Here is a 746-nt window from a genome sequence, read left to right on the forward strand (position 1 = left end):
AGAAGTTCTTCCTAATGTCCAGTCTAAATTTGCTCTCTGCTAGCTTGTGGCCATTATTTCTTGTAACCCCCGGGGGCGCCTTGGTGAATAAAACCTCACCAATTCCCTTCTGTGCCCCCGTGATGAACTTATAGGCAACCACAAGGTCGCCTCTCAACCTTCTCTTGCGGAGGCTGAAAAGGTCCAGGTTCTCTAGTCTCTCCTCATAGGGCTTGGCCTCGTAGGGCTTGGTCTGTAGGCCCTTATCCATACGAGTGGCCCTTCTCTGAACCCTCTCCAGGTTATCTGCATCCCTCTCCAGGTTATCCGCATCCCTCTTGAATTGCGGCGCTCAGAATTGCACGCAGTACTCCAACTGCGGTCTGACCAGTGCCCGATAGAGGGGAAGTATCACGTCTTTGGATCTATTCGTCATGCATCTGCTGATGCACGATAAAGTGCCATTGGCTTTTCTGATGGCTTCGTCACACTGCCGACTCATGTTCATATTGGAGTCCACTAGGACTCCAAGATCCCTTGCCACTTTCATGCCACCCAGCAGGTCATTCCCTAGGCTGTAGGTGTGCTGGACATTTTTCCTCCCTAGGTGCAGCACTTTGCATTTCTCCTTGTTGAACTGCATTCTGTTGTTTTCTGCCCACTTGTCCAACCTGTCCAGACCTGCTTGCAGCTGTTCCCTGCCCTCCGGCATATCCACTTCTCCTCATAGCTTTGTGTCATCCGCAAACTTGGACAGAGTACACTTC

This window comes from Alligator sinensis, unplaced genomic scaffold, assembly GCF_000455745.1.
Source record: "Alligator sinensis unplaced genomic scaffold, ASM45574v1 scaffold777_1, whole genome shotgun sequence".
Lineage (NCBI taxonomy): Eukaryota > Metazoa > Chordata > Crocodylia > Alligatoridae > Alligator > Alligator sinensis.